This window comes from Poecilia formosa, unplaced genomic scaffold, assembly GCF_000485575.1.
Source record: "Poecilia formosa unplaced genomic scaffold, Poecilia_formosa-5.1.2 Scaffold19, whole genome shotgun sequence".
NCBI classification, from domain to species: Eukaryota; Metazoa; Chordata; class Actinopteri; order Cyprinodontiformes; family Poeciliidae; genus Poecilia; species Poecilia formosa.
Window position 1 is genome coordinate 2,407,556 of NW_006799958.1, and position 16,143 is coordinate 2,423,698.

Genomic DNA, 16,143 nt, shown 5'->3' on the forward strand with positions numbered 1-16,143 from the left:
AATGTATTTACAGGCTCTTCCTACAAAAGTAAATTTTAATCTCAGAGGTTCAGTTCAGAAACTTTTCTTTATTATGACTGAGAGGTGATGAAAACCCAAAAGTTAATGGATTTCTTAGAAAATTACAATCAATATTAAACAACACCAACAAACTAACATAATTTTGATTGAAAAATAGTTTCAAAAATTGCTATGGATTTGGGCACCCAGGTGTCAAGCCAATCCTGTCTGTAAAAGGAAGGACCGGATTTACCTTCAGCAGTGGTCCAATGCCCTCTTTTCAGCTGGAAGTAAATGTTGCACATCTTTTTTGAATCAAATTTCAAGAGTCTGAAGATAAAGAGGAGAAACGCAGAACGGAAGTTAGTTGAGATCCAGTGTGAAGTTTAGGAGCTGTGCAACACGATGGTGTTGGTCCAGAATGTTCAAAGTCCAAAATCACAGCAGAAATAAAATTAAACAATTATGTGCTCTCCAGCAATGATTTGAGTTCTCAATCAATTTACCTGGTTAAATAAATAAAAAAGAAATATCTTAAGACAGCCCCACTGTACTAGGGCCACCTTTTGGCTTAGGTCTCTACCCTAATAATTACTTTAACCCTACAAGATAAAGTGAAAATGGGTAAATAATGGCCCCACTTTATTTGAAGAGGTCTGCATAAGACTGACATGACACTGTCACAAACATGACATAACACGTTATGTCATGTTTGTGACAGCGTCATATCATGTTTATTACAGTGTCATATCAGTCTTATGCACATCCCTTTGAATAAAGTGTTACCGATTTGGGTTCATTTCAGAAAAGGTTCTTTTAGTTAATACACGTTTTCTAAATATTTCTAAAATATCACAAAAAAGTCGTGTCAGGGCCAGTTCATGCTGTAATTTGCTGTAAAGTATTTACTCTTCGTTGTTTACCTTGCTTCATGCTTTCCATGCATTTATTTGAGAAAGTTGCGCTCCTGGACTTTATTTTTCAAGTGAATTACTGGGAGGACGTTGTTCCGTCACCCGCGGGAGTTTTAAACTTAACCAAGCAGCTGCGGTGCCACGGTGAAAGGCGGCGACTGCAATGCCTGAACCCAACCGATCAGAGATGACAAAAACAAAGCAAACAGCGGCAGGAAAGGGACAAACGGTCTCGAATATCAGTCAATCTGACACCCCTGCCGCCCCACGTTCCCCTATCACTTATCAAAGTGATCAGGGAATCACACGGCTCCGTTTTACCCTTTAAACAGCAGAACTCTCCGTCAGAGTAAGGCAGGGAGTCAGAATACACCACAAGGTTACTGAGACGCAGTCAGTATCGGTGCAGTAATAACACTAACACAAACACACACACACACACACACACACCCTCCATGTACACACTCAGACATCTGCAGGCAACTGGTGCCATGGCAGCTAGCAGCTAATTGGATCACTGTCTGTAAAGGAGGGAGGAGAAACGAAGGATGAGGGAGGAAAAAATGGAGAGGAAAGCAGGCAGGAGGGAGAAAATTAGATTAATGAGACCAAAAGCTCTCAGAAGAGCACCGGACAAGGTGAAACTCAGCGGGGAGAAGTGTTGTAGATTCATCAGCATTCAAAACAACAGTCATGCAGCTTTGATTCATATATATATGAACCGTGAGCAAAACCCGTTTCTGTTTGTATTCGAGAAAAGTCTTTTAGCAAGTCAGATGCTGCTAATGCAAACTAAAAAAGTGAGGCTCTTGACTGATTTCTCTGGAACGTGTCAATCATCTTTAAATGCAATGAACATAAAGTGCTACATTAAATATTTTGAGTTTGTTGGCCCACTTCATTGTGAATGCCTCATACAGTGACCTGCCAAGGTAAAACACTGTAATGTGCATATTTAGTCATTTTTTTACTTGTTCAACCTCTAAAATTATTGTTTTAAGTCTGTTTCTTAAGTGACAGAGCAACAACAAATGGTGCACAATTTGGAAATACAAAGAAATGGATTGATGTTTTTTAAAAGGTTATCACGGCATAAAAGGTTTTAGTAATATTTCACACATTTGTGACAATTAATGCATTAAAGATCACCTTTATCTGGACGTACAGCTACCTTTTGGCCACATTTTCACTGTTTTTATCAGCTTTACACTTTCATAGACTGATATTTTTTTCCTATTTACAAATCAGCTCAAGCTCTTTCGTGAAAATCTTGCTGGCCATGTACGATTTTGCTTCCATTTCAACATTATGTGCCAATATTGTATTGGTCTGTTACATAAAGTCATCGTAAAACACAATATTTGTATATTTTACTGTGATTTTATTTGCAATTAATCCCATATTGTTTAAGCAATCATTTCCTGCAGGACTTCTTTTTTTGATACAAAAACAATTTCCATATTCAACATTTATTAAATCGTATTTTGTCAAAAATCAAAAGTTAAAAACAAACATAATTGGCAGCAGTTTGCCACGCTGAATGAAGATTGGTGACACAAGTTAATTTATTAATCTTTTCCTGCAGAAGTCACGCACGGCTGACTTGATCTTGGCTCCCAGCTTTATCTTCAGGGTATTCGGCGGCTGACCAATCAGTGTGTTGCAGTGTGGCCTAGTCAGACGTGGCATTATGTACAGATGTGAGAAATGAGAAACCACAATATAAGGAAACGGGGCCAGCCAACCGCACAGCAAATTAAGGAAAGTCTTAATTTAAATATGAATAAGGTCACACCGGAGTGAATTAATCGGTACTTGTGTTGGGCAGCGCTCTCACTTCCCCCCATGAGTTGTTGCTAAATGCTAGCAGCGTAACATACAACTTTCCGGGTTTTTGTTGTTTTTTTGGGGGCCAATAAGTGTTCTTTAACTGAGTGGCGCGAAGCTTGGAGTACGACAGTCTTTGTCGTCCTGGAGCTGTGCAGTGAACGTTTCAAGGCAAACAGTGTGAAGAGCGCTGCTGGTGTATTTGTACGAGAGACAGAAAGAAAGATCTTCCAATTACTCAATTAATTGTAAAAATAATCGATAGAGTACTCGGTTACTAATTTATTCTTTTACAACAGCATAGTTTCATTGCTTACTCAGTGCTGTGAGGAAGCGATTGTCTGCTTTTTTGCCAAACAGATTTCATTATCAGTCAAAGATAAATTGGCAACATTAAAGTATTTGCAATAACTGCCAAAGTGTCTTTCATACTGCTTAGGAACAACTTCGGCCAACTCTTCTGTGCTGAATTGCTGCATGTAAGTATGAACGACACGTTGAAGAACTGCTAGTGAGTAAAATCAATGGTTTCCATCAATTACAGCAAGTTGTCCATTTCCTCAATCAGCAAATCAGACCGACACCATCATAGTAAAGCTACCATGTTTGACTGCTGATAAAACTCTTGTAATGTTGTTAGGCTGCCTGCCTGGGAATGTTCTCCTCTGCCCCCTGTTTTCTCCATTAGAGGATAATGGCTCCCTCTATGGTTCCCTGGAGTCCCAAAACCTTAAAAATGGATTTGTAGCTTTTGCAGACTGATGAGAGGTCAATGACTTTGCTAGATTGGGGCGCGATGTGTCGCTTTCTGAGATCTTCTAGCTTTACTTCATGTTGTCAGGTCTTGTTTAGGTGACTTCTTGATTCTATGCATAAAACCATTTTGAGACCTGGTTGTGGATCGTGAACAAAAACAACAAAATCGTGGTTAATTACAGTCGAGTCCAAATTTAAGAAGACGAGGGGGATTTCTATTTTTTACACAGGGTCATATTGGGTTGGATAACTTTTCTCTCTTTACTCACTTAAAACATAGTTTTACTTGTGAAGCTGGGACATCCATTCCAGAGGACTGGCTGGCAAAGTTTAAATTGCTGTAACAAATGAGGTGTAACTTTTCAGATTAGGGGGGAAACACTTTATTTGTCTTTAAGTGAATGAATCCATTTCCAACCGTGGAGGTCAGGGCAATACAAAAAATAAATGAGAGCAGAGTGTAGAAAGTATTCTGAAAAAGTTCACAGCAGCAAAACTCATTCAGTACAAAGAGAATGAAGGCAAAAAAAAAAAAATGATAAAAAACTCTTTATTTGACCCATAGCTGGAAAGAAAAGGCTGCATTAGGTTGTCTGTGTTTGTTTTACTGTAGGGAAGGAACGACTCATATGGATAGTCTAGTGAGACAATGAGGGCCGCTGGAGGATACTGGTCTATGTGTGTGTGGAGAGAGCATGTGTGTGTTATCGAGAGCTGACTGAGGGAATGTAACAGAGCGGCGAGGAGGAACCAGGCCAACTGCCACCAGAGTGCTGGCGGTAAATTTGGACGGACTGTCACAGCAGCTAGACTCATGTCCGTGTCGCCTCCTTCCCCCTGTTGCTCTCCAAGCACAAACAGTCTGGATGATCAGTGTGTAAGCGTCTGTACGTGCGTGCGCGCGTCTGTGTGTGTTCGGTGGCCTGTCTGTGACATCGGTGTAGCCTTATAGCCAGATGGTAATGATGCCCCGATGCCCTCCATGTGGAACAGGAACACTGACATGTTGTGAGCGCTGCGGATGCGGAGCAGCGATGAGCAGTGACAGGACCAAAGCTTTCCGCTGTCACCGCTGGACAACGGCACGGACGGGCCGACACCCACCCTCCACCTCGGACCCTCTTCCGCACTTCTCCGAGTCTCGTTCCTGATTGCTGACACCACATTAGGCGGATATCTCGAGAAGATCGATGAATTAACTCCCTGGGTTGCGATTCGTCTGCCACCGAGGATTTTTCCATTCAACTCACGTTGCATCTCAAACGTTCATGACTCGGTCTCGAGTCTTTCAAGTCGCTGGATCCTGACCTTTAAGATGAAATGTTATTCAACCGTTTTCCCCTTTCAAAGCTTAGCCACTGGCATTCTTTCTTCTGAGGCCTTACCAGGTCAAAAGCATAAATGTTTCGTCTTTTGAGTCAAATTCTTGGTGCTAACTTGATGTGCTCCTGTTAAAGGCATGGCTCCACTCACAACAATCTTCGCTTTAGTAAAGTATAGCCTACAGATTCAATGTGCCACTTCAACATCTTAACCTTCGCCCTGCGACCCAAGTCGACTAACACTAAATATGATTGCATACAGTGCTGTGAAAAGTATTTCCCTCTTTATGTAATTCGACAGGTTTTTTCCTTCTTCAGTCGTGTAAAGGTTTTAGATCACAAAACCCTATTTCAGAAGAAAACACAAATGAACCCCCTCAAAAAAATCTGTTTTCAAAAGATGATTTAAAGTTTCAAAGGGAAATCGTCATCCAAACCTGTCACATAATGCTGTCACATTATGTGAAAATATAATTGCCTCCCAAACCCATGAACTGGTTCTGCCTGTCGCAGTGGCAACAACTGCCAGACATTTCCAGTTTTGCCCCTCTTCTTTGCAGAGTTTTTTTAAAATTCAAGCCTTTTGGATGGTTTTCAAGCATGCACGTTCTGTTTAAGGTCGTGCCACATCATTTCAATCAGTTTAAGTCCAGACTTTCAACAAGGATGTTCCCATTGTTGTCTGTCCTGCTGCACAAAGTGCATCAGGCTTCAACTGAAAGCGAATAATCACACTAATAAAAAGACTACCGAGAGAAGTACAATGACATGCAAAAGTTGAGATACGTGGGTGTAAAATGGTATGAAGAGGGTAAGAAATGGGGGGGGAACAAATTGGCAAAGTGGGAAATTTACCCTCAATCACATACAACATAAATGATACGAAGGTTTCTGATTTGTTTCATAGAAACTGATGATGACTTAACTTTTTCTTAAGAATTTGACCAGATGTTCCTCTGGCTTGTAGAATGTGAGACACAAACATGGCCAACATATTTTGACCACTCTCTGCTTGTTGAAGATTTTACATTCATATTTTACCCCTGATGTGCCTTTAAGGCCACTGGCATTATGTGTCTGTCCGTGCAATGCTCATTCCTCTTTGGCAGCGACTGCCAAAACAAATGGCTGTATTTTTGTATTATACCGAGTCTTGTGTTACTTCTTGTTTCAGGTCTATTAAAGCAAACGCTGCAGCAACAACACAAGACCTTGACTCGAAAGAAAAGGTTTGAGTCGGTGTGTGAACTGAAAGTTGTGTGTGTTAATTTTAGGTGAGCATGTGAACTTCCGGATCCTGTAGTGAGTTAATTGTGGTTCTGTTGAATAAAGCTAAAGCCTTCATGCAGCAATTTATCTGTTTGTTGGCGACAAAGTCTCTACAAGAACGCAGCGAGAAAGGAGGACAGACTTTGCTCTGGTTAACACTGAACTGATGTGCAGCGAGACAGAAGTAGAGAAAATAGAGGTTGCTGTCTAAGACAATATCTCTCCCCTCCCTTGGTCCTGTTTTTCTCTAAATCTGAGCAGGGTCTAAATAATTTAAGGGGTTGTACAGTACAGCCGGTGATAAAGTCAAGCAAACAGCAGAAGCTCCAACAGAGACAGGAGGAGAGGATGGAAATACCCTCATTCAATATTTGACTCTCGGTGATGAGAGGGACACACTATGCTCATATTCTGCCAAAGTGGGAGATTTTCCACAAGATTTGTTTGCCAGAAAAGGCAATTTTCCTGCACAACATCTACTATTGTCTTAGAGAGGATGTTGCTGTGAATGCCCCCCTAGTTTCTCATGGACGACTTTGCGGTAATACTTCCTAGACCATTCTGAGCATCATTTGCATTTTGATGTACGAGGTTAAATAGTCGTAGCCATTTCTTGTCAACCGTTTGTCATAATTTGAAGGTTTGTACAGTAATCCCAATCTGAGAAGAAAAATAAAAGATATGCTTAATGTGTTAAGAATAATAATTTAGCATAAAAACAAAAAAAGTCTGATAAAAGTAAAGAAAATGACAGCCTGGCTGGGATTGTTACAGTGGACCCTTGGTATTCAAGGGATTTAGTGACCACAAACGTCCGCTAATAGTTAATACTTGAAACCCTCCTCTAAAAACAAACAGTCACCTATCTTATTAGTTCAAACACCAAAAAAATATACTTGAATATCAATTAATATGCAAAGTGGACACCATATCGGTTCTACTGACAAAGCAAACATCTACGGTCTTCTGTATTTCTGCTCTTGGGGATACAACCAATCAGTGCCAAGGAAAATAAATTGTGCTCCTACATTGGCTACTTTGCAAATACCAGCCAATAGCGTGTCAAATACAATTGCAACTAGGTAAAATGTAAATGTAATAGCGCTTTATCAAGTCCAAGGACTCCGAAGTGTTCTACACTACATTCAGTCATTCACCCATTCCCATACTGACGATGGTTCGCTACATGGTAGCCACAGCTGCCTTACAGCAGGTTGACAGAAGTGAGAACCCCATTCTATCAGCTTGATTGTAGATCTCCTCTACAAAAGAATCTGTGAACAGGCGGTTTACCCTTGAATAATTTGGAGTCACTTTCTGCCAAAATATCTGCAAATAGGCGAAACAGCAAATACCAAACATCTGAACAGGTGATAATACTCCGTTAATCACCTTTTCATTCTGTTCTAGCTTCATACTTTTTAGGGTGAGTACGACGAGTCGTCTGAAATATAGTCCACTTGTCTGAATTTTCTAGGCATTTGCTCATTTGAATCATTCAGCTAAGCTCAAGTTTTCAGGACGGTTGCAAAACATCGGGAGGATTACCATTGTGCACTGCTATTTGTCAGGAAAAGGGTCTGAAGAGAACATCCGCGACATGTGTGTGTTGTGACAGTCACCAGTAACTTGAGGAAACACAGGGACATTACATCAACTCCAAAATAAATGCCTGAAACTGGTCTGAGAGGCTGCTGGCAACACCAAAAGGATTTAGATAATCGATAGATGAATGGACAGACAGACACCCAAAAGCTAACTAGTTTCATTTTTTACAAATAAAAGCTATATGCTTTCTGTGCAGGTACAAGCCAAAACTGCTAAGATGAGGTCCGTGAGGTAAGAGAGGCTGACAGGGAAACAGAGATTAACTCTGATAGCAGGCTAACATGTGTTTGACCTCCTCAGTGGCTGTAAACAGCGGATAAGCTAAAGACTTGATTGTCTGTTGCCCTCTGCAGACTCTCGCTGTAATAAGTTCATTTATCAGAACATGTAAAGATAGACTTTACACAAACCACTTCTCTCTGCTCCGGTGACCCCCGGCCCCCATCGGAGTGCGGACTCTTGACCAGTAATCTCCACGCAATTATCGGGGGCCAGCTTTTAAATTTCTCTCCACTCGTACTGTACGGCGCACGCTAAACAACCGCGCGGCTGCCGAGACCAGTTTTGAATGAATAAAGTCAGCAGACGAGCAGTTAAACGCCAATACCAAGCGTCAATACTGACACTGTGGTGAAGCTCGTGTTTTAAACTCAGGAAGACAGAGTCACAGCTAATCAGGGTTCCCACCTTCAGCAGCTGGCAGGAGCTGTATTGAGTTTGGCAGCCTGAAACGAAGCAGAGCACCAGGAAGCCGGTGGTAGAGAAACACGACTGCCCAAGAGCAACTCGGCGGGAACTCCTGCTTCATTTATATCCTGCAAACACATCAAAAAAATAAGGGCCTCACACTCCTCTGCAGGCTTCAAAGCGGCTCTGATTTTTCACTGTAATAATGAGAATAAAAAAGAACACAAAGACGAGCTTCTTTACACGGATTAAAAACGGTATGTAATAACACATTCAGACTGTCCTCATTGATCTCTGGGTTGTCTGTTCACTCTGAGCTTATTAAGGGGGGATCTTGAGCGCTGCGGCTGCTGTTGATAGTGTGTTCTTTGTGGTTTATTTATTGCATTTTCACCTGGCGTGTAACCGCTAAAGCATGCTTGAGGTGTTCCATGAGATCTCGAAACCTGAAGATGCCACTATTTTCTCCTCAAAGTGAAGCTTTTCTCAAGAGAGAGGGGTTCTAGTTTCTGTCTAAGCAATTACGAGCCCCCTTTCGGGTTGGCACCTCATAAGTAGCGTTGTAGCATCCTTGGCTGAATAATGCCAAGGATATTATCGGTCCTTTACAAGAGCTGAGAAGTCGAGACTCACAATGTAAGGTTTTTGTCGCTTTCAAAAATAACTGCATTGAGAAATGTTTTTCTCCACGTGGAAGCACTGAGAACAGCCTAAAACACAAGTTTTTACACCTCCAGACCTGTAAGTGGTGCTAAACATGAAGTATGGTTCATGTTTAGCAGTAAACACAACAATAATGCCAAACAACAAAGCACAACTGGAGTGTTTTGAGTGGAGTGACGACGAAGTTGAGCTTCTGCTCATTGGATTTTAAGATTAATAAACTATAAGATGGCATCACCAGTTATGTCTGCCATTGATTTTGTTAAGTATGATGCGTTTGAGGCTACAGGTCAAGTTAGCATTTGGGCTAAAACGTCAGCGCTTTTACTGTTCACATGAATATGCAAGGACAAGATTTACACTCAGGAACCCGTTTCATAAAAGAGAGAAAAAAAGAAAAAAGTTTAGGGTCCCCTAAAACACCACTTTCAATCATTCCCATTTTCAAAAAAAAAAAAAAAAAATCCTAATGAACTAGGCCTTATTTTGAAGTAAGACAGGAAGTAACACTTGAGTTTGTGCCTTGGGTTATGATGGATTCACGTAATAAAAGCATGTTTTATACAATTCTTTAAATCTGTTTTCTTTGCTCGCTGCTTCAGTGTCACAATCTTTCAGCTTGTTTGTGACACATCAAAAGGGAAAACCCTTTTCTTGTGTTGTTTTTTTTAACAACCGTCATTAATTGGTTAGAAATCCAAACACTGTTAATATTTAAAAGTGCGGAAGCGATGCCTAATTTTTTTTTCACTCCAAAATATCTGATTATGCCATCTGTAGTCTTCATCGATTTGTATTGTGTTCCATACTGTACTCCCTTGTAGGGCTGAAACAATTCCTCGAATGGTTCGAGTACCTCGATTACTAAAATATTCGTTTACAACAGCCCTACTCCCTTGTTTAACGTCATTTCCCGTTTTATTGCATCATCACCATGATCACGGCTGTAAAAAGGTTTGTTTTTTCCAAGAGGTTTTGAGTTTCTTTAAAACTTGATTTTAGGCTATTTTAGGCTAACTTATCCTCTGAGTCAAGGGAATCAAAATGAGTTTGACTTCACACCATCTCACCAAGATTACTTTCCACAATTACAGCTGCTTTTCTTTTATAACAAATGGTAAAACAGTCCATTGATTTCCAGTGAGAGGAAGAAAAAAATAGGCTCCTGAATAGGCAGATTAAAACCGATAAGACGCATCTTACCTCCCACCATACCCACCCACACGTCCGCTCTGTTAAATTTCACGCCCGGCCGATTCTTGTCGTGATTGGATATGTAAGACAAAGAAGATATGAAGTTCACGGCTAGAGCGATATTTAGGAAGACAAGCAGGTAATGAGCAATAGAAACATGACCGCTGCCTCCTGGGACGTGCTTGTTGCTGCAGTACATCAGGGCAGAAGAAAGCGAAAGGAAGACAGTTGTAGGTTTGTTATTTTTAGATCAGTGTGGTAGGTAAGAGTCCCAGAGGACGGCTCAGCGTATTTACAGAACTTAAACTGATGAGGAACTTCGCAAAAGTCCTACAGATCACATTAAGGATCGACTTAATGTCTATTTTAGATCATAACAACTCCATGTAGCAACAAAAACAGGCAATCAGTAGTCACTTTAATCCCATTTATAAACAATTTGAACAAACCAGTTAGGGGAAAATGTATTTCCAAGACATTATCCCAAGATGAACACTTATTTATCTTGAAATAACTCACTTTTCTTACAATATTTTCTTTAAATATTATTGAAAAACTTGCTATCTCATGGTAATTCCAAAATATTTTGAAATCACAATAAAAAAAGGTTTCTGCTTTTAATAGAGCTAGACAATCGCATGAAAGATGAAAATATCAAATCAAACTGACTGCCTTTAAGTTTACTCTCATTTTGTTACACTACGCCACAAACTACAGTCGTATGTGGAAGATGAACACAAAACAGCATGTGATTGGGAAAGAGAAAACTAAAGTATTTTTTGTCCTACTTAAATAACATTTTTCATTGTTGACCAAAAACTTAAATTTTTGTCTCACCTGACCAGAACACATACTTCCTTCCACACGACTGCTGGCTTCTGGCAACCTCAAATAAGACTTTTTTATGCTTTTTTTTTTTATTAGTATTATTGTCAATCTTCCATGAAGACTGGCAATATTATCATGGAGTGCCCTGGCTGCGTCTCTGATTAACGTTTTCCTTTCTCGACTTGTCATTTTCAGTCGACAACCACGTCTTGGTAGGTTTGCGACTTTACAAAAGAAAAGATTTCTCCAGGAAATGACAAGAAACTAGACTAAATGTCTGGGGATCTCTTGAAAATTGACAACTTAAGGCTTTCTCATTTTCTGCTTCAATAGATGGGAGAAATTACTTTTCAAAGCGTAAAAAAAAAAACATTTTGATCTGGATACTCAGATCAAAAATGAACTCAGTGAACCATGGCTGCAACATGAGCTTTGTATGCAAAATTACATCAAAAGGACCACGGCCGTGCTGTTTGAGGATAAAAACAGCCCGTGCTTTAAATGTACTTCTCAGGACAAAAGTAAGCAAAACATCAGCAGCTTTTAATTTACATTAAATTAGCTACACTGTGCTGATTTCCTCTCCTCCTCCCCCCTGCCATCAGGAACAACTTTAGAGCTGCATCTGCTTTTTGACCAGATGTCGTCGGGATAGTTTTCCCTTTCGCGCCACAATGCGATTATGCAGACCACATCTCACAATTAGCTGATGTGGTCCTTCTCGGAGATAAGCGTCGGTGGGGGGAAGATGCGCCGCGCTTCTGTTTTGTCGTGTTGTTAAAGAAAGCTGATGGCTGCCACTTTCCCGTAAACACTCGCCAACAACGCCACACACTAATGCTTGCCGAATAAGATTATAAAGAGCTCACTCGCCTGCCTTTCTGCCGCTGAATAAGTGTGCAAACTTCCACGAGGCTGCACTAACCAGCTTTGTGGGTTTCCGTCGTCGTCGAGCCAATGCAACCCGCTGCTGGGGAAACGATAATAATCCTCTGTGCTGGCTTTGCTGAGATGTCTTCATCTTAAAATGCCTGGTAAGCAAAGAAAACATAAGCAAATGTATAAAAAAAAAAAAAGATGCTAAGTTAGAATTTACAGACAGGCTTCACACAGGCCTACTAAATCAGGCTATCAGTTCCGTCCTTCCAGATAAAAACAGTTCTGCCTCTCTAAATTAATTAATTAGCTTTTTTTTCCCTCCCATACGAGAACAAACTTACACACCATAAACTATATATGAGCTCCCATCATCTGCTTAATTGATCCCCAATTAGCCATCAGTTATTTGATTGTCTCATCTAGTCTGCGTGACACTGGTTTGTGTGTCAACTCGCTGAATGACAAGTAAGCGCTAATTAAAGACTGCGAAGCCATTTTCGAGGGAGGGGGGAGCCATATATATTCATGAGGCCGGATTAATTTGTAATAAAGACATAATTTACCACCAGTGTGGAGAATATGACCTGCTCTCGTGTGAAGCGGCTTCTCCCCACAGTACGTGGCTGCGCTCTTCGCCTTCTGGCGGACAGGACGGATCCATCTGCCGTAAACGGCCGGAACTGAGGAGCAATCAGAACCCCGTCCAACTCATTATTACCTCTGGTTGACCACACAACGGTGATTTCAGTCCTGATCCAGAAGATTTGATTTGATTTTTTTAACCATGGGCTGATTTTGTCGTCTCTCACAAGGACATGAACTTTTTTTTTTTTCGTTTAAAAGATGAAAATCTAAAACTGTGCAGAGCAAAAGCCATATTTTAAAGTGGAGGTAAATTATCCAAAACGTGCACTCAAAAAAAAGTCTAATTGGATTTTTAGGAAAGTAATGGGTTTTCCTTCCTTGTTTAAATCCAATTTGGAGTTGTTAAGACTGTGACTGTTTAGAAAGCACACTGAGACGAACAAAGAGGAATCCCATCCCCGAGGATATTGTGCGTGTCTGATTTATTTAGAGACTTTAATTGCTGCTTGTTCAACTACTGCAGCAGCATGATGTTCAGGTAAATTTATAGGAAAGCGTGATGAACAAGAAGGTTATTTTGTGGAGTACCAAGTCGTCGTTTCCTTACAATGTTGTTTTTTTCTGGCTACATTTAACCAAACACTGATTAATGATGAAAGTAAATATGTCTCAAACCAAATGCAAATGTGAATAAAAGCAAAAGTTGCAAAAAAAGAAGAAAAAAAAGAGTCCCAATGCAATGCTACATTGAGGTTAATAAAACCAATTCCACATCCAGAGCTGTGAAAATGTTTTTGCCTCCTAATAGATTTCTTCTTCTTTTTCACACTCGGGTGTTTCAGACCATAAAGCAAATTTAAATAGCAAAGAAAAATAAAGTAAGCAAACACAAAGTGCAGTGTTCCAATTATATTTTTATTTATAAAAGGGAGAGAAAGATATCCAAAACAACCTGACCCAGTGAGAGAAGGAAAAACTGCAAATTGCACCTTTTGCGTCTGGTGTGCAGGAGTTACAGCCCTCGTTTCTTTGGGGAATTGATTGAATTTTGCCACTTTGGAGGATTTTTGAGCCTGCACACCATGCTTAAGCCCAGACTTTGACAAGAAAACTACAAAATATGTTGTTTTTATCATTCAGAGGTGGACTTGTTAATTTGATGTGGTTTGTCCTGTTGCTGTATAGTTACATTAACGTTCAGCTCAGGGTCAAACAAAGATGGCTGGATTTTCTCCTTTAGGATTTTCCTACAGACAACATAATTCATGGTTTTATTCAGAGGTCACATCCAAGTGAAGCAAAATTACCCAAATTCTTCAAACTCCCAACTAGAGTTAGATCGGGCTTAAAAATACCAACCCGACCCCAAATGCATTGTGTTTGACCTCGAGCCGACCCGACTTGAGAGGCTTGAGACCAAAGTATAGCTGACGTATCTTAGCTAAGGTTTTACTACTTTTTTTTTAAAACCATTATGTAAGTAAGCAGTGTAACTTCTCCCGCTTTTGGCTTCCGTTTATCGTCTTTCAGCGCCATTTTGTCGCTTGTTGTAACCGTAGGGTGAGTCAAGCGCAAATCATCTGGGATGTGTGATTGAAAAGATTCTAAATTATTATTTTTCATAAAGCATGTGGTCATTTAGTTTAAGTTTATTTGATAGGCACACATCGGCATAAAAAAAAACTGAACAAAGCAGCAGTCCCATGTTTGTGTCACAGTGCAATAGCAACAGCTAATTCGCAGCACTTGTCCCTAGATGGGCTTTTTAAACAGTACACCTTAAAACTAATAAAAATTGAAGGAATAATTTAAAATAGTACAGCATAATGTTGACAACATATATATACAAACAGTGAAACATAAAACATTACGTGTGAATACAGTTCTGTTTTTGACGTAACCAGAGTTTTGTTTGTTTTTGGAACGTACTGAAACTGACTTACTACAACTAAATAGCGACTATTTACATAAGTCTGCATACGTGTCTTTTTATTTACTGATAAGAATTGTCTTGTTAAAGACAACTTGTTTGTTACAGCGCCGCATTACATGTGCATTATATATTGGAGGTCAAATGCGGGAACAACCCCCTGATTTTAACTGTGTTTGGTTGCAAAGTCGCGAACTGTTGTGCTGTGGGATCAGGCTAACTAATGTTAGCAATGGAAGCTTTTAGCATCATGCTCATCTACGTTTTATTCAGTACCAAAATAACATATTCAAAACATCACTTTCTGTGTGACTGATTAAACAAAATACAAGTCATGAGTACAACTTTCATATGTGGCAGCCATATTGAATTAAAACTCAGGAATCTCAGCTGTTCCAAGCTGGGATTAAGATTCTCTGGGAGTAATCTTCCCAATCCAGAGTTCAGAGGTTGCAGCTCTAGAACAAACTATAAAGACTGAGATGTTTTTTTGTTTTTTTTGTTTTTGTTTTGTTTTTTTAAATCTGAGCGCCTTATAATTAAAACAAACACACCTCTAGGAGTCATAACCAGAGTCTACCATTTATTACACATATTACATTCTTAAATAAAAATGCTCCACTTAACAGTTCTTGCATAGATATCTTACAATACCAATTTAGAAAAGAATTATGAAACAGACCGGTAACAAAAATAAATTTTCTTCTTCCTTAATAAAGAACATTACCATACTAACATCATATAATACAAATAATATTTTAAACACTTTGTACAGCAAAAAATTGCAAGTAAAACAAACAAATTAGAAATAAGAGAAACCGAACAGAGGTGGTGGTGACGGGAGTGGGATGTAGGGTGAAGGTTTATGATTATGATGTTGATATGAACCATATGAGTCAAGGAGCCCCTGTTGGTCAGCCGAACGGATACGCTTGTACTTTTTAAAAATTTATTTTACGTTAATTTATGATGAAAATGTAATTGTGATCACTTAATAGATTTAAAAATAAAAAAAGCACTTTGAAAAATGACAACATCGAACTAGTGGTAATACATGGTGGAAGCCATGATTGGCTCATTATTCTTTTAGTTTTGTTTTGTTGCTAAGCCAGAAGGAACATTTTAATTATTCTGAGAAATATTTAGCACCGTCTTGTTAGAACCCAGCAGCTTTTAACCTTACATGCTACAAATTACAGCTGAAAGTAACCAGATCTTAAAGTATTTATCCATTTGTTTGTGACCTTTAAGAGTTAAAAACTTACGCCAGTCAGTATTTCAAGGACATTTAGTAGAAATAAATAAATAATATTAATAATTAAAAAAAAAAACATAGCTGATTTTGAGGATGTTTTAAAATGTATGTCCACAATTACCAATAGCATTAGGATCAAAACTGTGTTTGGACATTCTTTGGGTTTTTTTTACAATGTTTACTGACTTTCACATTACAATATTATATGCAGAAGAAACTTCCTTATACATCGTTCAATTGCAAAGCAAGTTGGCCTTTGTACTCTGTCGTAAAGAAGTATTTGTCCCTTTCCAGAAAGCTTCAGGCTTACATTAGTTAACAAACTACTTTTATTAATAGACAAATATTACCAGAGGGAATACAGAAAGCAGTTTTCAAATGATGGTCTCAGTTATTAAGAAACATTTGCCTTTTTTTAAATAGATG

General features: G+C 39.4%; 2 long non-coding RNA genes across 2 annotated transcripts; one reads left to right on the forward strand and one right to left on the reverse strand.

The window, feature by feature from the left end:
• Nucleotides 1-252: 252 nt before the first annotated feature.
• Nucleotides 253-12,598, reverse strand: LOC107835710 (uncharacterized). Its single transcript, XR_001661520.1, has 3 exons — nucleotides 12,511-12,598; nucleotides 11,994-12,099; nucleotides 253-330 (listed from the first exon to the last, which is right to left on the reverse strand). It is a non-coding gene; the product is annotated as an uncharacterized LOC107835710 (long non-coding RNA).
• LOC107835711 (uncharacterized) lies at nucleotides 12,014-12,964 on the forward strand. Its single transcript, XR_001661521.1, has 2 exons — nucleotides 12,014-12,102; nucleotides 12,564-12,964. It is a non-coding gene; the product is annotated as an uncharacterized LOC107835711 (long non-coding RNA).
• The last annotated feature ends 3,179 nt before the right edge of the window (nucleotides 12,965-16,143 follow it).